At 46.6% G+C, this 15,641-nt stretch overlaps 1 protein-coding gene across 2 annotated transcripts in view; it reads left to right on the top strand.

Annotated features, from left to right (window-relative positions):
• TANGO2 (transport and golgi organization 2 homolog) overlaps positions 1-15,641 on the top strand; it is a 285,769-nt gene that overhangs the window by 79,771 nt on the left and 190,357 nt on the right. The window contains exon 1 of one of the 2 annotated variants that reach the window (XM_075341766.1): positions 11,668-11,752. The exons of the other annotated variant lie outside the window; for it this stretch is intronic. The gene's annotated coding sequence lies outside the window, so the exon portion shown is untranslated. Of the gene's footprint in view, positions 1-11,667; positions 11,753-15,641 lie in introns of those variants that run through there. 2 annotated transcript variants of the gene reach the window in all.

Here is a 15,641-nt window from a genome sequence, read left to right as displayed (position 1 = left end):
AGCTGTCTTCGACACTACTGTCACACTTGATTTCCGTGTCCACAGTCAGTGCAGTGAATATTCATGAGGCATAATGAGCGTGACCCGGAAATAACAGCAGCGGTAGAGACCGTAGCACCGGAGACAGGTAAGTATAAAAATCCATTTAATTTCAGTGAGGTGTACTCTGGTGCATGTCACACGGATCACATCAATGTGCTGTCCATGTGACATCCATGCTGTACAAAAATTGACGGACTTGTCGCCGGTTGGAGCACACAGACACGCGTGTGCTCCACACGGTCTTTGTCAAAACATGTGTGAATAAACCCATTGAATTTAATTAATTTACGTGTGTCCATGTCTCCAGTATGTGTGGAATGAAACACCACATGTTACGGAGACACGCATGTGTGAAGGGGGCCTTATAAACATTCCTATAGGCTGAGATGGGGGTGATGGCTTTGGAGGGAATTACTCCCATCAAGATTGGCAGGTGATATGGTCCATGTCTTTTAATTCCTCTATTGATTACCTTAACAAAGAATCAAATGAAAATACTGAAGATCTGGTACTATACCCTTGAGCTTTTGCATAAAATTAACTCTGCAATATCAGGGGTTTGTTACAGATGCAACACTGGATGTGGCTCTCTTTTTCATTAATTCTGGACCTGCCTTTTGATAATAAACTATTGCAAGGAAGTAGAAAACCTCAACAAAACAGTTTTGGCCAGACATATACGAGGGGCTGCTGAAAGTCTTTGGTTTTACCCATAAAAGATGATGAAACTTTACATTTATTTCACATACTCATCACTGATGTCAACAGTAACACACTTCTTACATCGGTATTCCAAGTGCTAGCCTAGCAATAAAAGGATTTGTGCCTCAAACTAGGCATCCTTAATAGCCATGGCATCAGAAATGGTGTAAAATTTGGTACCCTTAAGGTGTTTCTTCAAGTTAAAAAACATATGATAGTCAGAGGGAGCTAGATCTGGTGAATAAGGTGGGAGGTCAACCAGCTGGAAGCCCAGCTCTGTCAGTTTTGCCATTGTCACTTGTGCAGTGTGAGCAGAGGCGTCTTGCAGGTACAAGATTCCTTTGGACAGCTTACCACACCTTTTGGCCTTCAGAGCTGCCTTCAATTGGTCCAAAAGTTCAATGTAATACTTTGCATTGATGGTGGAAACCTTTGGAAGGTAGCCCACTAGCAGCACGGCCTCCTTATCCCAGAACACAGACGCTATCACCTTAGTTGCTGATTTTTGCACCCTGAATTTCTTTGGACAAGGAGAACCACTGTGCCTCCACTCCTTGGTTTCAGGGTCATACAAATAAAATCAGGTCTCATCCATAGTGACCAGTCAATCCAGGAAGTTCTTATCAGTCCAAAAATGCTGACAAATGGACTGGGAAGTTTTCACTCGCCTGCTTCTCTGATCTGTTGTCAAACATTTGGGGAACCACTTTGCAGATAACTTTCTCATAACCAAATGTTCATGGATAATGACTCAAACACATTCACGGGAAATCCCCATGATGTCTGCTATTGCTTTAGCTGAAATTCGTTGATTCTCTAGTATAAGGTTGTGCACAGCATTGACAATCTCCGGAACAACAACCACTCTTGGTCGTCCAAGACGTTCCTCATCATTGGTGCTGAAGTGGCCCGTTTTAAATTTGGAAACCCAGTTCTTAACTGTGTAATATGAAAGGCATTGATCCCCCAATGTCTGTGACATATCACCATGAATATCCTACACGAGCTTTCCTTGCAGAGATAAGAATTTTATCACTCCTCTGCTCACAGTTGCTGTGACTATCCGCCATTTTGATTTCCCACGTGCATAGAATGCTGTTGCCATAAGCAACAAACACAAAATATAAAAACATAAATTAGACACATAAGGCTTTCATGTGATGTAACATTTGTTACCATAAAGACAAAAAAAGATCTCAAAGCCAAAGACTTATCAGCAGCCCCTCGTACCTCTAGATCCTGCTACATATTTATTAAATGTGCTTCCGAGAGATGTGGATAAATCTAGGGTCAGAGTTATAATTCAACTATTAACAGCAGCAAAGTAGTTGATTAGATTATTTTAGAAGAGGTCATTCCTCCTTCTACAACTAATCTATAAGCTCTATATATTTGCGAATAAGAGATATCCGTTCAATGGAACACCTGACAGCCATCCTTCATAACACTACAGATAAGGTTTTAGAAACTTAATTACTTTGGGACACATTTATTGATAAGATACAGATGTAACTACATTTATTGCTTCTCCCGCCATATTCACCTCGGACGAACCTTACCACCATCATAAGGTTATGATAACAGCTGAATCACATTTGGTCCACCTGAGGCTATTGATTGATCATTAATGACTTTGTTATGTGATTACTAAATACAATCTGAGATAATATATGTAATGATATAAGATTTTTGGTTTTATGCATTCTGATTATCTGTGTTTTAAATATGAAAATAAAATTAATGAATAAATAAAACTGCCTGATCCTTTGACAGATGATGTCAGGAGTTTTGCATACACATTAGATGGCCAACCATACCTGCTAAAACTGACTGATTTGGCTTTAATGTGTAGGGATGCCTTTAGAGCAGTTCTACAGCACAGATATGCTGGGAAATCAAGGCTAGATAAGCTATATATTATGATTGGCAATATGCAATATTATACAGTATGTCAGATCAGGCCAAAAGATACTGTCGATAAAATGGACTTAACTGCAACAGAGAAAAAATGTAACAGCAAGAGTCTGGCTGATTTCACACACTGCGTTTAAAAAAATAGAAAAACAGAAATAATTATCATTTTTGGGGTACATGAAGTACTGTGGCCAGATATTACTTTAAAGGGAATATCCAGGACTTTTATATTAATGGCCTATCCTTAGGATAGGTCATCAATATCTGATTGGTGGGGGTGCGACACCCAGCTCCCCTGTTGATTAACTGTTTCCAGGTCTGCCGGTGACTAGATATGATCAAATGCAGAGCTGTACAGCATGGTTCGGTCAAATATATAGTGGCTACAGCTGTTTACTGCAGATCCACCATCCAAAGGATAGGCTATCAATATAAAAGCCCTGGACAACGCCCAAGGTCTATATAAAAATTATAAAATGTAATGCATATATTGCATTTTGGTTTATTGAGTTATGGATCAGGAGGTTTCTCTTATAACATACAGTATAGTCTTGAAATAGCATTTGTCCCAATTGTGCAGTGATGTAGGGAAGACTATGGTGAAAAAAATATGCATCGTGTAAATGTAACAAAATAAAATATCATTAAAATTATTTGTACAAAAACACTATAAAAAATGAAAATGTATGGTATTTTGTACAAACATTTATAAAAAAAATTGAAGAAAAGAAAACTGAGAAGTAAGTGGTAACTTTCTAATCATGTAAAGAAAGGGGCAGGAAACAACCATTTATTCCAGATACTAATATGATATAAAGCACCACTCCAGTTTTTTGTTTTTTTTTTAATTTTACTGCAGGAGTGGAGTGGTGCTTCTAAAGTCACCTGATCCCTGTCTTATACTCACCTGGGGCCTTCTTCACCTTCTATCCGCGCCACTCCGGTCAGTCTTTTGCAGTTTGTGACCTGCTGTCAACTCCAGTGTTTCATGGAACTTCGGAGATCACTCTTCAATACAAGTCTAAGGCTAGTTTCACACATCCGTTTTTTCGCCGGTTTGCTGGATTTGGCGCATGCCAGTGCTGTGTATACACTACAATGGCAGTGCCGCAACTTCCAGGTCACATGCTCTGGTCACATGACAGCATGTGACCGGCGCTTGTCGCACTGCCATTGTACTGTATACACTGTATGTACTGGCGTGCGCCGAATCCGGCAATCCCGCGAAAAGCCGGATGTGTGAAATGGGCCTAAGGGAGCCTCATTCTGTCTCTTAAGCCTGCTTTACACGGTACGATCGATTGTGCGATTTCACAATCGATCGTACCCGCCCCCGTCCTTTTTGCGTCACGGGCAAATCGCTGCCCGTGTCGCACAAAGTTACTAAACCCCGTCACACATACTTACCTCTCGTGCGACCTCGCTGTGGGCGGCGAACGTCCACTTCCTGGAGTGGGAGGGACGTTCGGCGTCACAGTGACGTCACACGGCCGCCGGCCAATCAGAGCTGAGGGGCGGAGATGAGCAGGATGTAAACATCCCGCCCACCTCCTTCCTTCCACATAGAGCCGGCGGCGGCCGCGGGAGGCAGGTGAGCTGCTCATCGTTCCCGTGGTGTCACACGGAGCGACGTGTGCTACCACGGAAACGATGGGCGACTAAAGTAACCGATATTATGGAACCTAACGAGCAGTACCCGACTCACGATTTGTGAGCGATACTGCGTCGCTAGGAGGTGTCACACAGGCCGGCATCGCCAGCGATGCCGGATGTGCGTCACAAAAACCGTGACCCCGACGATCTATCGCCCGATAGATTGCCTGGTGTAAAGCAGGCTTTAGACTTGATTGAGAGCTTGTGATGCAACTTCTGACTTCCGGCCTGTGAGGCATTACTGTCAAAAGATGGCGCTGTGGCACTGAAGCGACATGGGTAAAAGGTGAAAATGCTGGAGGGTGAGTATATTACTAGAGTAGGGATCTTAGATTAAAAACACCACTTGAGCGCTGAAAAAAAGAAAAGGCTGATGTAGTGCTTTAAGTAGCAATGCTGTCCCTTTTTTTTTTTTTTACAAGTGTCGTCGATTTGCTGCCCCTTCAAAGTATGACAAACCAGTTCAGAAAATGACCACTGGTGGAGGGCATATGACCAGAATCGCCAGAAACAGCCTACAGATAAGGTCTCATTCAAAAGTCAGTTTTTCAGGTAAAGTTCTATCTGTGGCTTTTCACAGCTAGAACTCATAACTATTAGGTCTTGTGCAGATGACCATACTTTCGGTCTGAGAGTGATCTAACAAAACATCGGATTAAACTCTGTCCATTGTTATTCAATGAGGCAGTGCACATGTCCTATTTTTTTTGTGGCACGACTTTGATTTGCACAATTTACCTCAGTAAATCAGATCACTCCCAGATGACACTGAGTGTGGTCCGATTTTCATGGACTGATAGAATGGAGAAGGTGGGGAAACTTTATATACCGTATATTTAGGATTACAAGATGCACCGGACCATAAGATGCACCCTGATTTAAGAGGAGGAAAATAGGAAAATAAAATTTTATGCAAAAAGTGTGGTCATGACACACTGTTATAGGGTGAGGATCTGCTGCTGACACTGTTATAGGGGTAATTTCCCCAAATTCTCTACTAAGGTACCCCATCCTGGTAATGATCCTCCTGCCTTGTATATGATCCCCATCCTTGTATATATGTCCACCATCCTGGTATAGCCTCCATCCTGCTATATACCCCCATCCTGATAAATACCCCCATCCTGCTATATATCCCCATCCTGATAAATACCCGCGTCCTGATAAATACCCCCATCCTGCTAAATACCCCCATCCTGATAAGTACCCCCATCTTGATAAATACCCCCATCCTGCTATATACCCCCATCCTGATAAATACCCCCATCCTGCTATATACCCCATCTTGATAAATACCCCCATCCTGCTATATACCCCCATCTTGCTATATACCCACATCCTGATAAGTACCCCCATCCTGCTAAATACCCCAATCCTGCTATATACCCCCATCCTGCTAAATACCCCCATCCTGCTATACAGTCCCTGACAGAAATTCTGTCGCTTATCCATGTTATGTAAATAAAAGCTTATAACCTGACTTTAAATTCATCCATTGGTTTAATAAATTACTCTTTTGAAAGATGAAACCCTCCCAAATTTGGTTTAGGTTATGAAAATAAAGTTGCTGCAAAGCTGAAATATTGATCATTTAATGACCACAGAAAGGTCAGATTTTAGCAAGACAAAAGTTTTGTTGCCTTGTCATATAATACACCCAATCCTAGTTTACATCCTCACCTGTGCTCACTAAATGATCGGTTAATTTGTGGGTGTGCATAAAAAGAAACCCAGCACCCCAGACCTTCAGTTGAACTGCAACTTGACCTCTGACAACATGTCAAAAATTCACCTTGCGACCAAAGACTTGATTATCAAGAGGCTGAAGACCAGATTCACTGTAGAGGTGGCTGGCACCTTTATTGTGTCTCAGCGTCAAGTAGAAAGAATTAAAAAAAGATTTGAAGAGACTGGAGATGCTTTTGACAAGCCCAGGTCCGGCAGACCCCGCAGACAACTGCTCAGGAGGAACGTTTGTTAGTTAGAAAATCCAAAGCCAGACTCTCTTCCACTGCAGCAGAGCTCCAAAAGACCTGGTCACCTCAAGTCCCTGTGTCAACTAGAACAGTTTGTAGGATTCTGTCTCGAAATGGCCTCCATGGTCGAATCAGTGCCCAGAAGCCAGCACTAAACAAAAGTCAATCAAAAAAAGTGTGGCATTTGCCAAGTCCCACAGCCTGCTAAACAGATGGACGCTGGAAAAGTGGCAAAAGGTGGATTTCTCTGATGAATCTTCAGTTGAATTACACCACAGCCACCCCAAATACTGCAGGAGACCTACTGGAGCCCATATGGATCCAGAAAACAGTTAGGTTTAGTGGTGATCATGGTCTGGTGTTACATTCAGTATGGTGGTGTCCGAAACATTTGCAAGGTGGAAGGCAATATCAATAGCCTAAAATATCAAAAGTATTAGCTACCTCTTAGATTCCCAATCATAAAAGGGGTCAAATTCTGCAGCAGGATGGTGCTCCATCTCATACATCCATCTCTACAACAAGTTCCTCCTGGAAAAGAAGATCAAGGTGCTCAAGGACTGGCCAGCCCAGTCACCAGACATGAACATCATTGAGCATGTTTGGGGTAGGATGAAAGAGGAAGCTTGGAAGACAAAACCAAAGAATTTAGATGAACTCTGGGAAACATGTAAGACTGCATTCTTTGCTATTCCTTATGACTTCATCAATAAATTGTATGAATCATTGTTGAACCGCATGGCTGCAGTCCTTCAAGTTCATGGAAGTCACACAAAATATTAAATATGGCTCTAATAGCACCACAACTTAATTCACCAATATTATGCAACATATCTTTGTATTAGAAGTTAATTATTTGTTTGAATTTCACATTACTTTCTGTGGACGACAAAACTTTTGTCTTGCCAAAATCTGACCTTTCTGTGTTCATTAAATGATCAATATTTCAGCTTTGCAGCAACTTTATTTTCATAACCTAAACCAAATTTGGGAGGGTGTCAGCTTTTAAAACAGTAATTTATAAAACCAATGGATGGATGAATTTAAAGTCAGGTTATAAGCTTTACATAACATGGATAAGCGACAAAACGTCTGTCAGGGACTGTATACCCCCGTCCTGATAAATAGCCCCATCCTGCTATATACCCCCATCCTGCTATATAACCCCATCCTGATAAATACCCCATCCTGCTATATACTCCCATCCTAGTATATGGCCTGTATCCTGTGGCACACAAAAAAAATAAACGTTTATACTCACTTTTCCTCACCAGTCACCGATCTCTGCAGCATCGCGATGTCCTCCTGTCTGCCGGCCCACTGATGTGTGTGTAGAGCGGTGCACACAGGGATGACGTCATCGCTGTGCTCACCCCTCTCCACACACATCAGTATGCTGGCAGACAGGAGGACATCACTATGCTGCAGGGAACAGTGACCGGTGAGGATACCGTACTTATTCACTGCCCCCCGTGTGATGGTGACACGCGGGGGGCAGTGAATATAGCCGCACATGATCACTCCAGGATGTAGTTGCCAGGGGTGATCCCGTGGGCCGGCTCCCGCCCATCATTCCGCCCACCTGTCAGCACCGGCTTCAGCGCTGAGAGATAATAGGCGGGAGGATGCATGCATATGAAATGAGCGGGCCCACGTGGTTACGGCAGGCGCTGCTACAGCCTACTCATGCCACGGATGACCCGCTCCACTGCAGCACCCTCATTCCCTGCAGCCATGCCCTACATTCAGACTGTAAGACGCACCCCCCACTTTCACCCAACATTTGGGGGGAAAAAAGTGCGTATTATAGTCTGATAAAAATGGATCCTACTCTGACCAGAGTCTGATTAGCATAATCAGACCATATTTCTTGGATGGAGAAAATACTGTATGAAGCTGTTCACATATTCATGTATTTTTGGAGACTTGTTGGATTTTGATTTCAGCCATGGGTCAAATTTGCCAATTCAATTCTATGGGTTTGTGAAAAAATTAGATAACACTCGGATGCCATCTGTGTGCTTTCCATTTCTCAATGACAGGTGAAGCTTGAGAAACTTCCACCAACTGTTTTTCTGCATACAAAGAAAACTGCTGAAACTCTGATGGTAAAAACTAACACACTGACCAAACGCTGATGTAAATTTATGCATACAAGAAATATCAGTGATATCTGAATAAGGCATCTGACTCGCCCACCCCAGGGCTCTGGGACACCCGGTGCCGGGCCGGACTAGTCCGGGGGTAGTCAGCGGTGGCAGGGCCGGGGTCAACTAATATGACGACTGTGGGGATGGTGATAATAATTAAGTTTATGGAAGATTCGTGACGCCACCTGTGGATTGTGGCTATGGAGCCGCCACTGCTGGATAGGGCCTCCGGGGCTGATGTAATGGCAGCTGGGATGGTTCTGCTCCCCACAGGTGGAGCGGTACCCTGGGGCAACTGTTGGTGCTTATGCAAGTCTATGCAATGGTGGTGCGGTGTAGAACAAAAGGGAGGCAAAACCAGGAGTTGCAGTTTCAGGGTCTTTACTCACTGTTGCCAGGGCTGCAGCAGACTGGTTGCCGTTGGAGTGCTGAAATTCACTATCTGGTGCCTCCGCCGATCCTAGGTAATTCTTAGGGTTAATACCGGTGCACCACTTTTAAGTCTCTTTCCTTGGCTGACTTCTTAGCCTCGACTTTGGTAGATGAACTAGTCTCGGCCTCTGCTCAGAATCTGGTCAAGAGGACTTGCCTTACAGGAATCTTGACCTCTTCCCAGGGGATCTATGGCAGGTGGTGGCCCTGGGCGCTTGCAACCACCCTGGGCCTTCGGTGTTACTTTATGAGGAAATGTCTTTCTTCCCTCTGTCTGGGGACCGTCCCCGAATGCAGCCAGACCCCACCACCCGATCTTCCTGTGGAGCAGGCCACGAGCAGATATGCCCTTCCGTGGCCCTGGGATCCTCTCTTCTCTGTCTGTGGTGTCACCTGGGCCTAGCTGGGCCCCAGGATCTCCACCAGGAAACTTCTCTCTCTTCACTGTCTCAACCTACTACCACTATCCTCCTCTGCCTTACGCCGACTGACTGCCTTGAACTTCCTGTTTCTACTCTCACTTTCTAGTTGGCTCCTCCCACTTTCCTTGTTGCTAGGCCCCACCCTATGGGAGAAGAGATGGGTCTTACGGCCCCCTGAGTCAGAATCATGGGGGTAGCTGCCACTATCTCCGGTCCCAAAATATGCCTGACAATAGGTGTAGTGCGAATTTGCCTGTGAACTCGTATGTACCCTTGTCCTTACCCAGGATGGGACATCACACCTCTGGCTGAGGTGCAATGTCTCTGTGGCGATGGAAGCCTCAGGGGTGCCACACACCAGCGTTCCAATTTTCGAGTGTGGCAGTAACTTCGCTCATTCATTATTCAACAGATGTGACATCACATTTCCAAAGGTTAATTATCTGACACATGTGTAATCAAATTAATTTTGTTAAGATGTTGCAGGAAACATGCATCTCAATCGCATCACACACGCGAGTCAAATCATTAAATTATTCAAAACAAGCATCGCACTCTGAACTAACATGAACTAAAATCAGCCAAGTTTTTTCCAGCCTAGTCGGACCGATTTTACACGCATAGGTGTGTCTCCAGCCTAAACTGTGAGCGCCGAGTGATTGATTCCCCGGCAATTGCAGTTTAGTTCAGGTCGGGCTGATCTCTGGAGCTCAGGTGACAGCTGTAGAGAGGCCGGTCTGCACTCCGGAGCTGTCACCTGAGCTCCAGAGGTCAGCCCGGCCTGAACTAAACTGCAATCGCCAGGGAATCAATCACTCGGCGCTCGCAGTTTAGTCTAGGCTGCAATCGCCGGGGAATCAATCACTTGGCGCTCGCAGTTTAGTCTAGGCTGGACTCTGGAGCTCAGGTGAGAGCTCCGGAGTTCAGTACAGGTAACCGCGGCCAGGCCTGGTATTACTGGAGATTCCTCCAGTAGCCAGTCCGACGCTGGCTGCGGGATTTCCGCATCAAATCCGCACAAAATCCGCAGCAAAACGCAACAAACCGCATGCGGATTTGGATGCGGATTTCGGTCCGGTATCTTCCCGCAGGTGCAGAAATCTTACTGAGCCTCTAGAATTAGCTTAAGAAAATTCCTTTTTCTAGTGCGCACAGGGCCTTAGGGATATCATACTACACATGGGGGAAATAGTGATGGCACTCTAAAGGCATCCCACTGTGTTGGGATTCTTGGGGCATTATGCAGTATATTCTGTCCTCACCTATTGTACCATCACCCATTCCCTGTAGACTGTGAGCCCTCGCGGGCAGGGTCCTCTCTCCTCCTATACCAGTCTGTCTTGTACTGTTAATGATTGTTGTACGTATACCCTCTTTCACTTGTAAAGCGCCATGGAATAAATGGCGCTATAATAATAAATAATAATAATAATAATAATAATAATAATATGGGGCACTGTAAGGACGTCCTACTGTAGGTGTAAGGGATATCCATACTACGTGTGGGGGAAACGGTGGTGGGCATTTGGGGCCTCATACTGTGTAAGGGGCACTATGAGGACTTCATACTGTGGGGGTAAACGATATCACACTACGTGTGGGGGAAACGGTGGTGGGCACTCTGGGGGTATCATACTTTATAAGGGGTACTGTGGGGATATCATCCTGTTGGGGTGTACTGCGGGGACATCCTACAGTTTGGGGTCATTTTGAGGGCTATACTGTGAGGGACATTATCCTATTGGCGGTTGGCATGTATTATGGGGACATTCTCCTGTGGGGGGGCAATGTGGGAGACATGAGTCCGTCTTTCCAGGTTGGGCGATATTCCTGTTTGCACTACATGTACATATTGCTGCTATTCAGCATTACTAAGCGCCATGTTTGCCAGTCTAGCACCTTTGTGACCAGCAGTGTGTGCAGCACATGGACACAGCACAGCTCTAGGTATATGGATACTATTTGCTTCCTGTTTTGGAAACAGTTGACACCGCATAGGGAACAGATGTTGCACTTTTGATAAGCTTCCGTACTAAATACGCCCTGTGGTATCTGCACAGTGCAAGCAGTGGCTGTGTGCAGTGACCTCTGCAGCGCAGCCTCCAGGTATCCGTGCCCTGCTCTGCACCTTCTCTACAGAGGCAGCCCGGGTGAGCAGGTGTAACAATGGCCCACGTGACCTGCCAGTGCCATCCCCTCCCTCACGTTTGCTGTTCGCGGCTTACAGCCAGCGCTAGAAACCATAATAACAAAACAGCCAATCCCTTTTCCTCTCCATTGTCGATGGAGGCGTCTGCAAGCTAAACTCTGATTGGTCATCTATAGAGCAGCTCGCTCCATGATTTGCCATTACCCTGTTGAATGGGCGGGGCTAGATGTAGCCGGGAAGTGTTGTGTACGGTTTGTGCATCGCTGCACGTCTTCCGGAGCGGCATATAACTAGTGTGGTACCGGCAGGAAGGTACGTGTGTGCTCACAGGAGCCGCCCTGTAGCCGCTCTGTAGCCGCTGCTGCCTCTCTGCACCCCGCTATTGGCTGTAGTCCTCGCTGCTGTCACTAACGCTTGTTGTTGACAGGTCACTAATGGCATCCCTGACACACTGCCCTGCTGTCCATCCACAGACCACACTGCCCTGCTGTCCATCCACAGACCACACTGCCCTGCTGTCCATCCACAGACCACACTGCCCTGCTGTCCATCCACATACCACACTGCCCTGCTGTCCATCCACAGACCACACTGCCCTGCTGTCCATCCACATACCACACTGCCCTGCTGTCCATCCACAGACCACACTGCCCTGCTGTCCATCCACAGACCACACTGCCCTGCTGTCCATCCACATACCACACTGCCCTGCTGTCCATCCACAGACCACACTGCCCTGCTGTCCATCCACATACCACACTGCCCTGCTGTCCATCCACAGACCACACTGCCCTGCTGTCCATCCACAGACCACACTGCCCTGCTGTCCATCCACAGACCACACTGCCCTGCTGTCCATCCACAGACCACACTGCCCTGCTGTCCATCCACAGACCACACTGCCCTGCTGTCCATCCACAGACCACACTGCCCTGCTGTCCATCCACAGACCACACTGCCCTGCTGTCCATCCACAGACCACACTGCCCTGCTGTCCATCCACAGACCACACTGCCCTGCTGTCCATCCACAGACCACACTGCCCTGCTGTCCATCCACAGACCACACTGCCCTGCTGTCCATCCACAGACCACACTGCCCTGCTGTCCATCCACAGACCACACTGCCCTGCTGTCCATCCACAGACCACACTGCCCTGCTGTCCATCCACAGACCACACTGCCCTGCTGTCCATCCACAGACCACACTGCCCTGCTGTCCATCCACAGACCACACTGCCCTGCTGTCCATCCACAGACCACACTGCCCTGCTGTCCATCCACATACCACACTGCCCTGCTGTCCATCCACAGACCACACTGCCCTGCTGTCCATCCACAGACCACACTGCCCTGCTGTCCATCCACATACCACACTGCCCTGCTGTCCATCCACAGACCACACTGCCCTGCTGTCCATCCACATACCACACTGCCCTGCTGTCCATCCACAGACCACACTGCCCTGCTGTCCATCCACAGACCACACTGCCCTGCTGTCCATCCACATACCACACTGCCCTGCTGTCCATCCACAGACCACACTGCCCTGCTGTCCATCCACATACCACACTGCCCTGCTGTCCATCCACAGACCACACTGCCCTGCTGTCCATCCACAGACCACACTGCCCTGCTGTCCATCCACAGACCACACTGCCCTGCTGTCCATCCACAGACCACACTGCCCTGCTGTCCATCCACAGACCACACTGCCCTGCTGTCCATCCACAGACCACACTGCCCTGCTGTCCATCCACAGACCACACTGCCCTGCTGTCCATCCACAGACCACACTGCCCTGCTGTCCATCCACAGACCACACTGCCCTGCTGTCCATCCACAGACCACACTGCCCTGCTGTCCATCCACAGACCACACTGCCCTGCTGTCCATCCACAGACCACACTGCCCTGCTGTCCATCCACAGACCACACTGCCCTGCTGTCCATCCACAGACCACACTGCCCTGCTGTCCATCCACAGACCACACTGCCCTGCTGTCCATCCACAGACCACACTGCCCTGCTGTCCATCCACAGACCACACTGCCCTGCTGTCCATCCACAGACCACACTGCCCTGCTGTCCATCCACAGACCACACTGCTCTGCTGCCCATCCACAGACCACACTGCTCTGCTGTCCATACACAGCCCATAATGCCCCGCAGCTAAAATGCCCTGCTGCCCATACACACAGTCAATAATGCCCTGCTGCTTATACACTGCCAATAATGCCCGCTGCCTATACGCTGCCCATACAATGCCTATAATGCCCTGCTGCACATAAATGGTCCATAATTCCCCGCTGCCCGTACACTGCGCATAATGCTCTGCTGCCCATACAATGCCCATAATGCCCCGCTGTCCATAATGCCAAGTTGTCTATACACTGCCCATAATGCCCGCTGCCCATACAATGCCCACAATTCCCCGCTGCCCATAAATGGTCCATAATTCCCTGCTGCCCGTACACTGCCCATAATGCTCTGCTGCCAATAATGCCACGCTGCCTATACACTGCCCATAATGCCCGCTGCCCATACAATGCCCACAATTCACCGCTGCCCATAAATGGTCCATAATTCCCCGCTGCCGGTACACTGCCCGTAATGCTCTGCTGCCAATAATGCCCTGCTGCCTGTACACTGCCCATAAAGCCCTGCTGGCCATACACTGCCCATAATGCCCTCCTGCCCAAATACGGCCAATAATGCCCTGCTGCTCATGCACTGCGCATAATGCCCCGCTGCCCATAAATAGTCCATAATTCTCCGCTGCCCATACACAGACCATAATCTGCTGCGAATAATGCCCTGCTGGACATACACTGCCCATAATGCCCCTCTGCCCATAAATGATCCATAATTCTCCGCTGCCCATACACAGACCATAATCTGCTGCCAATAATGCCCTGCTGCCCGTACACTGCCTATAATGCCCTGCTGGCCATACACTGCCCATAATGCCCCTCTGCCCATAAATGATCCATAATTCTCCGCTGCCCATACACAGACCATAATGTACTGCTGCCAATAATGCCCCGCTGCCCGTACCCTGCCCATAATGCCCTGTTGATGGTACACTGCCCATAATGCCCTGCTGCCCATACACGGTCCATAATACTCTGCTGCCCACTGTCCGTCTAAAGACGCTGTTGAACTGTGTGCTTTGTTTGTTTTGTTTTTTTCTCCATAGGCTCCTATGAGGAGCCTGAAAAGGCAGCTCCATTTTTAAGTACAGAATTAAAGCTTTTTTGTTAAGTCGCGTCAACGTGAAAAATCCATTAAAATTACATGCAATAATCAGAGGAGACTTACTATATTTTATGGGGTGGACACCTGCAGCCGCAAGGCATCAGAAAACAATGCAGCATTTACACTACGTGTGAACACAGCCTTACTACCTCATTGTGTTCTGTTCTGAGGGATTTGCCCCACACGATCAGATTTGCTGCACATAATTCCCCTGTTTATGGTCCTAAAGATGCAGCAGTTGTTTTGTTTTAATTCTTGCATGAGTACGATCCAAAAGCAGTAATTTTTTCATTTTTGCCATACAAAAGCATATTTGTGTCTGGGTGAATTGGATTTTTTAACAAAAAGTGTGTGTGTGTGTGTAATAAATAAAAAAAATATATATATTTGTATTCCCTACCTACCAGAAAGTTTATTGGATAGGTGATGACTTCTGATAATTGGAATAACCCCTTCAAATGATCTAATAAAGACAATTCTAAAAGCACCAAAGTGATGTATTGCAATACTAACACAACTTATATAGAAATCTATGTGTACACCTCCCATTTCAGAGTATATTTTAAAACAATTTGTTTTCAATTCCAGATATTTTATTTTTTGCCAAATTCTTCAATAAAGTGTTACTCATTTCATTGTCATAAAAAGCGCTTTGAATGTGTGCCTTAGTGAAATAATAGAAAAAAAATGAAGGCGGTACTCACTATATAATGGTGCTGAGTTATATGGAAGGCATCCCAAATACATATAAGAAAATATACCAGCACTGCCAATTTCTTCAGAAATCCAAACAGGCAAGATGTATTGTATTGTTATGCTTTACGGATTCAGCAGGCTTTCTCAAACACAGCACCACGGGGAACTCCAGGTAACTATATGGAACGGCCAACCAGGTAATAAAAAATAAATAAAGTAAAAGAAAGAAAATTGGAATAAAGCAGGAGT

Source organism: Anomaloglossus baeobatrachus, chromosome 1 (genome assembly GCF_048569485.1).
Source record: "Anomaloglossus baeobatrachus isolate aAnoBae1 chromosome 1, aAnoBae1.hap1, whole genome shotgun sequence".
Taxonomy (NCBI): Eukaryota; Metazoa; Chordata; class Amphibia; order Anura; family Aromobatidae; genus Anomaloglossus; species Anomaloglossus baeobatrachus.
This window is presented reverse-complemented; position numbering and strand designations above follow the sequence as displayed.